The sequence below is a fragment of the Rhinopithecus bieti genome, unplaced genomic scaffold (genome assembly GCF_001698545.2).
Source record: "Rhinopithecus bieti isolate Rb0 unplaced genomic scaffold, ASM169854v2 scaffold_3856, whole genome shotgun sequence".
Lineage (NCBI taxonomy): Eukaryota > Metazoa > Chordata > Mammalia > Primates > Cercopithecidae > Rhinopithecus > Rhinopithecus bieti.
Genome location: NW_016804410.1, coordinates 1,702,953 through 1,714,333, shown reverse-complemented (window position 1 = coordinate 1,714,333; position 11,381 = coordinate 1,702,953). Strand labels below are relative to the sequence as shown.

The 11,381-nt window shown below is 40.6% G+C and overlaps 1 protein-coding gene across 9 annotated transcripts in view; it reads right to left on the bottom strand.

Annotated features, from left to right (window-relative positions):
- EPB41L3 (erythrocyte membrane protein band 4.1 like 3) overlaps positions 1 to 11,381 on the bottom strand; it is a 153,687-nt gene that overhangs the window by 141,191 nt on the left and 1,115 nt on the right. The window contains exon 1 of one of the 9 annotated variants that reach the window (XM_017867920.1): positions 8,480 to 8,693. The exons of the other annotated variants lie outside the window; for them this stretch is intronic. The gene's annotated coding sequence lies outside the window, so the exon portion shown is untranslated. Of the gene's footprint in view, positions 1 to 8,479; positions 8,694 to 11,381 lie in introns of those variants that run through there. 9 annotated transcript variants of the gene reach the window in all.

Below are 11,381 nucleotides of genomic sequence, written 5' to 3'. Positions count from 1 at the left end.
AAAAAAAAAAAAAAAAAAAAAAAACAAAAAAAAAAACTGAGCTTACACAAGAAAGAAGAGAATGTATATTTTAAGTCAAAACACTCTTATAAGGAAAGGCAAGGTATGAGAAAAAAGAGCGGTAAGAGTAAGAACTATCTGTCTAACAGTTAACAAGGCCTGCTGTGTGTGAGGCACTGTATCAGGCTCAAAGACACAAAGATGAGACATGGTCCCTGCCTGGTTCCACTTACAATCTAGAATTGACACCACACTTGCAGAGAAGGGGTGCAAACAAAAAGAAAGACTTGGTAAAATGTTAAACATCCCCTAAATGATAGTATCTACAGGAGCGCTCCACACGCAAAGTCTCTGGGCTTTGATTTTGCTCAGTGTTCACTGGTATTTGAAATCTTATTTACTACTCATCCCCTTGTTTAAAATACAGTTTCCAGGAGAGTACAATCTGATTTGTTCATCACTGTAACCCCAGCACTGAGTATGGTGCCAGGTTCATAACAAGCATTCCATAAGTATTTGTGGAATAAACAAACAGATAAAAGAACAGAGAAAGGAACAAAATTTTACAAAGGCTCAAAGAGTCACATTTTGGCACATGCCATCAGTCTAGTCTTTTCACTTTCAGCGTGTATCTCAGTACTTTAAACTATCATTGGTGCCAAATGAGGATCCTGCCTGGACAAATCTTAATTTCAAAGACACGTGTCTGACAACCAAGCAGTTGGGAAGAAACATTGGCAATAAGCTTAAGGAGGAAACTGGGTCAAAAGATGGGTTGGTTTAATTTTGCTTGGTTCTTTATTCTAGGAGATGCTTGAACTAGGATATTTGGAGAAGAGATCATTCAGAAGCTGCTCTGAGTAGAGAAGACCTGGATTCATCTTGGGGGTCAATAAAGCATTTACTGAGATAAGGCGCCTGGGGGATTGGCCTTGATCTGAGCAGCACAAAGGCCCTTACACACTCTAACATGACGGAATAAGATGCTTTACAATTCTAGCCAGGAGAAGCCTCAGGCAGTGATATCAAGTTGGAATCCAACTCTTAAATAAGAGTATGGAGAAATAAGAGGTATGATGGTAAGTCAGTAAGACCAGTAAATGTGTGAGAGGAACATTTTACTGGACACTGAGTGGGCAAAAAAAGAAATGAAATTTAATTTATTCATATACGTATATTCTACCCTTTGTCAAAGATCTTTTCACATGTCTTGTCTTAATGTGAAAACCCTTAGATGTAACTCCAAAATCGCAATTTTGATGACAACTGGAGAAGGTTCAAGGAGGGGGAAAAAAGCCAATGTCTGAAAATGGTCACATAATTTATCGGGCTTGCTGCTTCTTTGCACCAAGACATGGCCATGCTGTCAGAAAAGCTTAAGACCCTAAGGCTGAATGGCAACTACAGCTCCAAAGACTGAAGTTTCTTCTTGAATTTATCTTCGGAGTCTAAGAAACTGATGCAATTTAAATGTGATATACAGTGACTTTGGTTTTGTTGTCCCCGTATGTGCATTATGTGAGTGTGTGTGTCCTTCTCGAATATGAGCTTAGGAAAAAAATGCTAATAAATAATAATGTAGTCTGACCATTTACCACTGATATGAACGTCACTAAACACAGCAACATTTGTAAAGAAAGCTTTTAATCATCTTAAGTTTCACATATATAAGTGAAGAACTTCATAATATCTTAAAAGTATCTGCTGTAATCCCAGCACTTTGGGAGGCCGAGATGGGCAGATCATGAGGTCAGGAGATCGAGACCATCCTGGCTAACACAGTGAAACCCCGTCTCTACTAAAAAATACAAAAAACGAGCTGGGCGGGGTGGCGGGCGCCTGTAGTCCCAGCTACTCAGGAGGCTGAGGCAGGAGAACGGCGTGAACCCAGGAGGCGGAGCTTGCAGTGAGCTGAGATCTGGCCACTGCACTCCAGCCTGGGCGACAGAGCAAGACTCCGTCTCAAAAAAAAAAAAAAGTATCTGTAGGACCCACATAGCTCAGTATGATTTTGACCAGCAGGATCACATTTACTCATAGAAACATCTCTTCTTCAAGGCCATTTTACTCTATTACCAATCACAAAGCAAGAAAATTAACCCCAACTGAAGAGATATTAAGAGCTATGTACTTTAATTAGATTCTTACTCAACCATTGTGACCATTCTGCTACATAATCATCATTATCCCTATTTAACAGATAAGAAAACTAACCTTTTATCCTACTTCCTTAACCTTTCAAATTTTATGTCATTTCCTAGGGCCACAGAAGTTACAAGTGATGGACCAGCCATAAAGAAGCCCAAGCATTCTGAGTCCAAGGCCAGGTTTCTTTGCTCTACGCTAAACATTCTCTCCAACATTAGTACTGTTTATTTATATTGTAACTTCCTTCCAGGTTAAATGCTTATTTGACAATAGTGAAGAAGCTGGAGAGTCATTAAGACAAAAGTCCTTAAAACAGTGTGTCTCAAAATGTGGTCCAGGGACCACATGGATCAGATTTCACCAAAGTACTTGTCAGGACATAAGGAGGTCTGGATCCAATTCCAGATCTATTAGATGATAATCCGTGGATTGGTCCCCAAAAATTCCTTTTTAACAAACTCATCAGGTAGTTCTGTTGTATGCGAAAATTTGAAAACCACTGTGTCTCATTCTTTGCAAACCTCTACTGTTATCTAGAGTTTCACACTCAAAAAATCCTGCATTCTCACTGAGGGCCATCTTTTGGATTATGGGTTTTGTAGTGGAATGTCACAAAATTCTATACTCATCTTGAGGATCTTACAATTCCTAACACATGTCCCTAAAAACAAGCAAAGAGGACAACAGCATATACTACTGAAATGAGAAAACATGTACTATGTGTACATTCTCATTAGACTGGTTCTAGATGTCTTCAAACACAGATCTCATTTCAACCCTGAGGTAGGCAGCATCCTCATCTGTTCACTCTGGGGAATCTTGCCTAGAGAAATAGAGTACCCCACCGACAGTTACCTAGCTCAAAGTTAGCAGATGTTTCCATCTGTATCTTCCGTAACTCCTCGTATTTTCTTTATTCTGCAACAAGGATCCCCCACTGCTGGGCCAAGGACAGAGCCGCACAACTGGAGGTGAGTGGTGGGCGACTGAGCACTACCACCTGATCTTTGCCTCCTGTCAGATCAGAAGTGGCATTTGATTCTCATCAGAGTGCGAACCCCATTGTGAACTGCACATGCGAGCGATCTAGGTTGTGCATTCCTTATGAGAATCGAATGCCTGATGAGCTGAAGTGGAACAGTTTCTTCCTGACACCATCCCTCACAATATCCGTCCATGGAAAAATTGTCTTCCATGAAACCCCAGCCTCTGCACCAAGGGCAGGGTCACACAGCAGGAGGCGAGCAAAATGGAGGTCCTTGGTGCCAAAATGGTTGGGGACCCTGTTCTACAATATAACTTCTCCCAGTGAATTACTGCTCTCATTTCAAGAATTCAAAGGAAAAGCTCTCCAGATGTCTTGAGCAGACAAATTAATCAACCTCTACTTTCTAAGTCTTATACTTAGCCAGTAAGCATATTCCTTCTAAAGTTAATAAAAGCTGTCACCGAACCACACAAAATGGTATAAAACATACCAAAATTCATCAAGAGTAATTCTCTGTAATGAAACTACCAAAAACTCCCTGCATCTCTGGGACGTTAGTAACTCTAGATACAAATTATGTAGAAGGATGCAACTGTCAGGGCCAGCCTGAGACCTCCAGACGCCCTGATGGCATCATCTCACAGAAGCCTGGGTGCACCGTTCCAGCTAGCACCGCTTTCAGGATCATAAAGCTATTCTCCTCAAATGGGTGAATGAAGACTGGATTCCAGGTAAATCGAAGATTCATCAAAATAATGGGATTGTGAATAACATAACAGAGCAGCCCACATCCCTCGAGAAGTAAATAGAATATGACATTTGTTACCACTCTATTGCTGAGGATGAAGGAAGGGTTGGGAACTGCGAGAGAGACCAAAGGAAGCTTAATATTTTCCATCTCTGGAAGCCCAGTGACCCCCTATACCTACTAAACGATGCCAGACCCTGGGTGTTTTGACTCTGGAGAGCCTAGTTCAGGTCCAGGCTGCTGTATCTGGTGTCCCTCAAGGCATGCCGAGAGGCACATGGGAGAATGGTGAGCACCTAGCAACTCAGCTTAGGCTTAGCTGGGTGAGCTCGGCCCTCCATGAAGAGATGACATTAAATTCTGAATTTTAAAAAATCAGGAAATATATGGTGAAAGTTTGCTTTAGTTTGTTAGAACTAAATATTCACACACAACATGGAGATATACACAATCATCAGAGATTTTAATTTTTTTTAATATCCTGTTTTACCGCAAGCCTCTTTATATGTATATAAGAAGGGAGTCATGAAGCGTAGGCACCAAGTGGCAGGAGGTAGGGGGGCTGGACGACAAAGCTTCACATCATCACCATTATTAAGGTAATGATCCTTTACCAGTATTGCACAAGACCAAAAGAAAGTATTTATTTACCATTAAAAATAATGATGTGGGTATAGATTTGCATGCATGAAAAAGCTTCCGCCAGACACACTGTTACATTTAAAAAAAAAAAAAAAAAAAGTGTGGCGGGGCACAGTGGCTCACGCCTGTAATCCCAGGACTTTGGGAGGCTGAAGCGGATAGATCACTTGAGGTCAGGAGTTCCGAGACCAGCCTGGCCAACCCGGTGAAACCCCATTTCTACTAACAATTAAAAAAAGAAATAGCCAGGTGGGGTGGTGGGCGCCTATAATCCCAACTGCTGCTTGACAGACTGAAGCAGGAGAATCGTTTGAATCTGGGAGGCTCACTAGAACCCAGGAGGTGGAGGTTGCAGTGAGCTGATACTGCACTACTGCACTCCAGCCTGGGCAACAGAGTGAAACTCTGTTCTCAAACAAAGAAACAAACAAAAAATAGTTACATAGAAGTATTTAAGATAGAAGTCTATTCATGTAAAATATTATGTAACCTATGTGTAAGTCTGTATATGTGCAAAATGATGCTACTGTTACTTACACAGTACTTGTGATATACCAGACACCTTGTTCAGTGTTTGCATGTATTACATCATTTAATCATTATATCCATGAGACATAAGCATTATGCCCATTTTATAAATGAACAAACAGGCTCTAGGAAGTTAAAAGAACCATGCCGCATAGTTATTAAATAGCAAGGCCGAGAGCCTAACCCAGGTCTGTCCTATTCCACTCTGATACGTAATACATTCAGAAAGGCAGATAATGAGATTTCTTTCTTTGGTTTTTCAGTATTGTTAGAATATATTTTAAAGTGAGAATGTATAATTTTTAATATTTCAAATAACTGAGATATACTCATTGAAAGGATAAATAAGAAGAAAATCTTTCCATATTTAGTATATCTCATTTTCCACCTTAAACAATCCAAAAGTAGTATTTAATCCTCAGTTAAATACTCCCACAAAAATATGGAATGAATTGCCAAAATATCAATCATTGAGAGAAAAAAACATCATATTCAATTTCTGCAAAATTTTGGATAACTCCATTAACTAAAGACCATCTGTCTCCTGATTCCTATTCTTCCAACTCATCCTACACTTATCACGAGAAAAAAATATTCTTCTTCCCTACTCAACCACTTTCAATGACTCCCCACTACCTAGCAAAGTCCAAAATATCCCTTACTCTCATATCCAAAAGCCTTCCACAATCAGACCTCCCACTCCCTCCTTAGGCACATCTCCCGTTACTCCCCAGTGTACAGGCTATATTCCAGCTAAAGGTAGGTCTCTTGACTTCTGGAATGTCCTGTCTGGAATGTCTGCTCAATGACTAATTGAGATTCTCTATCAAAATCCAGTCATCTTCCCAAGGCCAAAAAGGAAAGTCAAAATGGGAAATGAAGAATTTTCAGTAGATTTTTTCCTATAAAAGGATGCACATATCCTTTCATAGGAAACAATGAATAATACACAGAAAAACAATCACTGATACAGAGAATGGATAGTGTAAAATAAGCACTACATATTATAAAGTACATTTCAAAAAAATTGCACAGCCAAACGATAAACCTTCACGACACTGATTATAAGAGATAACATTATGTTACATAGCACTCTGCCAATTAAGCTATGACTCATACATTTTCAGAAACTGGAATTTTCATTTTCTTCTTATCTAAAGAACTCAAATTGATTTAGTTATTCAACGCATAAAGAAAATATAAACAAAATAGATTGGCCAAGGTGTTCCTAAAAATTCTTACATATTCAGAATTCAACTCTTCCAAATTGCACATCAACTAAGAGTTACTGCAATCTATGCTTTTCCACACAGTATCATCTTGAGTCACCACAAGCACTAGAAATGCATCACTTAAGAGTGCTCCATTACTGTCTCCAGGATTTTCTCCAATAGACTAACATCCAATGTCCAATTTTTGATGCATATTCACAATCAATGAATTAAGTTGCCAGCTTTTTCTCTGCCACATGGCTGAGAGCCATGTAAGACATATCCCAATTTCAGAGATGTTAAATGTGAAAAAATAACTTTCTTTTAGAAATGATGAAATTTGGGGCTTGAATCAAATACAAAGAAACTCGCTATTTGAGGATGTAAACACAGGCATGTACAAAAATGACCGAAGAAGAGAGAGCTAAAACAGAAAATAGTTTTCCTCTCTTTAGTTCAATGCTAGGAGATCAATATCATCTTCCAGCACTAATCCTTTTCAGCTTTTGTCACCATCCCATTTGATCCCTCCCCTCTTCAGAGGACACCCTCCACACTGATGTCCTCCATGACACCAATTAGAGCTGGCAGGAAAGGAAGCCGACTCCCTGCAGTTCTTCCCTCAAAGAAACCATTCTTCTTTTCTCTTGGTACCTGCAGGATTCTCTTCCCTGATATGGCAAAACCTCTAGGACCTACCCAATTTGAGCTACAGACAGAGGTAACAATCTTGTTATGAAGAGGAGCATGCCATTAAAAATAATGACTACATACATGAGTCCGGTAATTCTCGTTTTAAATAAAGCAACAATGCTTTTAAACCTTCTCCAAGATTTTTTTTTTTTTTTTTGGTAGTAAAGCATAAGTTACAAATGGTCCCACTTTTTAGACAATTCTACAAGTATTTACTGAAGGCTTTAAGTGTCTAGTCCTCTACTCGGTTTGGGAAAGAAACTTCAAAAGAAATAACTCCCTATCCTCATCAAGCACCCACCCAATATAACTGGAAAGAAAAATATATACTCAAGGCAGGTTAAATACTGCATTTGTTTTCTAGGTCTAATATAGACCTTTCAGCGTTCTCTCTCTCGCTCTCTCTCTCTCTCTCTCTCTCTCTCTCTCTGTTTTAGTTTGTAAGGCAGGGTTATAAGAACAACGTATCAAAATGTCAGCAATCTAAAAATTAAGTTGTCAGCTTTTTCTCTGTACTGCAAATTACAAAAGAATTAGGGGTTTGGTGCTAATAGAAGCTTACAATTCCAAAGTATGCAATTTAACCAGTCATTGCAAGGACTAAAAATGCACGACCAAAGACATTTCAACCAAGTAATCTGCAGTTCTGGCATCTAATTTCAACTTCTCTACTTGTGCCATTCTTCCCAATTTGTTTCTTCTTTATGCTTTGAAACTCTGCTCTGGAATTGCTACACAGTTAAGAAAGAACTGCCCAGAGCTCCTACATACATAATACACTCACATGAAAATTGTCAGTCATCTTAGCAAGGAGGTATGGAAAAGACAAGGAACATCTGCAGCCATTCTGTGGTTCTTCATTTTTTATGCTGATATTACTATAAATTCAGAAAGGAAAACATGAAATGTACTTTATTGTTTCTGAATTTCAGTCTTATCATTTATTCAACACTAATTTGGGTGAAACATGTCTCTGATCACCTCTCTACTAGAATTCTAAATTAGGATTAAAATGCTAAATTATAAAATAATTAGTATATAAAACAAAAATGGAAATGGAAATCAATTACTCCAAATCACTGCAGATATCTTCTACACTTATGAAATACCTTTTTCCATTTTTTCCAATTGCCAACTGCAATCACATCACTTAAAAATAAATGAGAACATTGCCTACCCAATAAGTAAATTGCATCTTCAGAGAGATCACATACTTTTAAAATTACTAATAACCTAAATCGAGAATTTAAAAGAATGCTCTTTTAGTACAAAGAACAGTAAGAAATATGTTGACTCAATATATAAATACAAATATACTCATTTTTCTTGTTCTTTAATTTTGTAAATGGCCCTTCTAAAAAATTACAGTATTTTTCTCTACAAAAGGAATATTCAATGTTTTCTACTATTTCACACTCACAAAACACACACACACACACACCTCTCCTTCCTTCCTCTTGGAGACACATTTTCCCATGTAGTCTTACATTCATTTATATCTTCTAATTCTCCAAACAATACCTCGCAATGCAGTTCAACTTGAGAAAGGAGAGTCTCAGTCATTGATCAGGCAAAGTTGTAAAGCCAGCGAGATGCTTCAGATGGTCTGGTTTTGCCTGCCCCACCCTTGTTTCCTGTGAGCCATAGTGATGTCACAACACCAGGCAGGACAATGACTTCACTGCTCCAGTCCTTGCTTCTGAGCACACAATTCCTCACAGCCAAGGCAAACCAAATAACTGCAGAACCCTCCCCGGGCTGAGCGCCTGATGAATTCCCAACAAATCAGCAGCTAGCTAGCCTTCTGAAAGAAATAGATGCAGTGATCGCACGATTAAGGATCTCTCTAAATGAAGTGGTGCTAAAGATAAATCTGATTCATGGGTTTCAATTGTGAGTCTCTATTCCACGGAAAACTGATGGGTACTGAGAGGAGACTATGGGAATTAAAGATGTCAGGGTAGATTACTCAAGCAACCTCTCTTGGCCGGGCTCGGTGGCTCACGCCTGTAATCCCAGCACTTTGGGAGGCCGAGGCAGGCGGATCACCTGAGGTCAGGAGTTCCAGACCAGCCTGGCCAACGTAGTGAAACACTGTCTCTATTAATAAAAAACAAACAAACAAAAAAAACAAAAACTAGCCAGGCGTGGTAGTGATCGCCTGTAATTCCAGCTACTCGGGAGGCCGAGGCAAGAGAATTGCTTGAACCCGGGAGTCAGAGGTTGCAGTGAGCCGAGACTGTGCCATTGCACTCCAGCCTGGGCGACACAGTGGGACTCCATCTCAAAAAAAAAAAAAAAAAAAAGTCCCTCTCTTCTTTATATATAGTCAAATTCTCACAGAAAGACAACATTTATTCCTCAGTCTACTCTTAAGAGTTCTACTTTACTGGAGAGGACATGAATTCTAGTTTGTGAATTTTAGGGAAAGTACTAACTTAAAAGATGAACGCACATCATGTAACATGGAAGAAAATACTTTTACAGTATTTTACAGAAAACACTTTTTACAGCAAGTTCCTGCCACACTTAATCTAATACACCATATAAGTCCAGAAAAGATTCACAAGATAACAGCAACACATCTCTCAGTACATGGATAGCTGCATCTCTTCTACCTAGGTGGCCCCTTAATGCATTTGACCAACCAGTTCTTAAAAAACAATTATAAATAAAATTGCATCCGATCAAGTTTAAAAATATCCTGATCTTTTATTTCAACACAAAGTTGGCCAAAGTCCAAGCACTGTACAAGAATTGATGAAAAATTGCTTTTAACCTAAATCGTATTCAAGCAGAAGAAATGTCTTAAACATTAAATGTAAATATTTCACTGAGACGCTGACATTTGACCTACGGCTCCTGAATCCTTCACCTAAAAGGGATTTACAAACTAAAGTGGCTACTCTTCTTGTTATGGATGAATTATTCACAAAACGTGATCTGTTTTGAAAAACTTATTTTGGCTAAAGTGTATTAACTAAATAAACTTGATGCAGTAAGTTGTGCATCTGATAGTTTGCTTTTCTAAACTACCAGAAAACCATAATGCAAATGAGACGGTATTAAGCATTCAGCTATCAATGCCTTGCAAATTAACAAATTGAAGTCACGCTTCTCCAGTTTAGTATTTATTCCCTCTCACATTAATTTTGTTACTCCAACTAAAGTTTTTAAAGTTTGATACCAAAATTAACATGCATTTTTTAAACACTCCCTCTGAGCCAAGACAGAAATCACCTCTCAGTCCCCAGAGTTCACTGGAGCTTGATGTGCTGCTCTCTTTTCTTAATAGGGCTTTTCTGCTTAATTTGCTGTAATTGGGACTACGTCCATGGCTTACAGACATCAAGTGGAATTTTATCATTTTTGTTTCCTTGAGACTTTAAAATCAGGGTGAATTTCAAAATAATGTTTTTAAGCACTTCGTGCGACGCTTCCTGTACTATAGAAGTTAATGCTACCAAAAGAAACTCCAGCACACCTGGCCACCTCAGAGAGCTTAAAATTCCCATTGCAACCCCCGCCCCCCAAAAGGACAGGCAGGATATCTGCAAAAGCAATTCCGCAAGACTAATGTAAAAAAGCTGAAACAACTTAAACACGCAATGGAAGCACGGCATTAGCAGGACTGCCGGGCCCTCGCAGGACCTCCCAACCCAACCTCCACAAGTAATTAATACCACATGTTTTCTTCATCATTCTATTTGTTCTGTTCAGCAATCATCTCTACCAACTTTAACCCTGGGCTGCAACTAAAGGAAAAACCCTAGGAAACTTCAGATCCGTAATATAAAAAGAAAATTGAGAAGAATACTCTCATTGCAAGGGACCACAGTTACAATTTACTAGGTAACCACACCCACCGCATTGCAGAAGCCATGAACTTCGCGGGCGTGGCGGGGGGGGGAAGGGGAAGAAGTCGGGTGAGATTAGAGGCGAAACCCGAAAAAGCAAGCCCCTGCGGCAGCAACCAAGAAACACCCGCCAGGAACTGGCTGACACCCCAGCTCCAGCAGTGCGAAGCCCCAGCCTCCCCACCCCCACCGCTGCAGAGCCGCCTTCGCAGACACCTCCCAAGGCAAATCGCAGCCCCGAGGGCGCCAGGTGAGTCGCGCCGGCCCGAGCCCCCGGGCCACGACAGGCCGACCCAGGCGCCCCCGGCCCGCCCCCGGATGCCAGAGGCGAGGGGCCCCTGCAGGTGCCCAGGCCCAGGGCAACCCCGCTTGGACGCTCCCTCCTCCTCCCCCTCCGGCTGGGGCCGCTGCCCCAGTTCGGAGAACGAGGCAAGTTATATAAAAGCGGCCGGCCCCGCTGCCCAGCGGGGATGCTTTGTGCGGAGCGCACCTTACCGGCCCCGCGTCGCGCCCGCCCGCGCCTGCACCGGGACGAGCCCGCAGCCGCCGCGCACTGAGCGCACGGC